This window comes from Penaeus monodon, chromosome 25 (assembly GCF_015228065.2).
Source record: "Penaeus monodon isolate SGIC_2016 chromosome 25, NSTDA_Pmon_1, whole genome shotgun sequence".
Classification (NCBI taxonomy): Eukaryota; Metazoa; Arthropoda; class Malacostraca; order Decapoda; family Penaeidae; genus Penaeus; species Penaeus monodon.
The window spans coordinates 41,829,854-41,830,226 of record NC_051410.1 but is presented as its reverse complement, the minus strand read 5'-3'; the positions used below and the strand labels follow the sequence as shown (position 1 = coordinate 41,830,226).

The window sequence follows — 373 nt, the reverse complement described above, 5'->3', positions numbered from 1 at the left end:
TTCCGGGGAGAAAGAAAGGGCGAGAAAGAGAATGAAGGAAAAATATAGTGACAAGAAAATATGAAAATAAAGGGAATCTTAAGAAAAGGGAAAAGCAAGGTCCGATGAAGGGAAATGAGAGGAGAAAGGAAGTGAAGGAAAAAAACGTAGAAGCAGAACGATTGGAGGGAAAGGAAGTATGCAGTAAGAGAAATCCTGCACTGATGGAAAACCACCAAGACGAAAAAGTCAGGAATCTATATCTATAAAGAGAACAGGGTCAGATTCATTTACATGGAACTGAAACGACTTATTTTAGCCTTCAGGAACTTTATTCTGGCACTTGATTGCCCGTAAAAATGTGTCCCTGGCATGTTTCCTAGGAGAGGTTGCA

The 373-nt window shown here is 39.9% G+C and overlaps 1 protein-coding gene across 2 annotated transcripts in view; it reads left to right on the top strand.

The window, feature by feature from the left end:
- LOC119589280 (myophilin-like) overlaps window positions 1–373 on the top strand; it is a 74,843-nt gene that overhangs the window by 28,365 nt on the left and 46,105 nt on the right. The window lies entirely within an intron of this gene.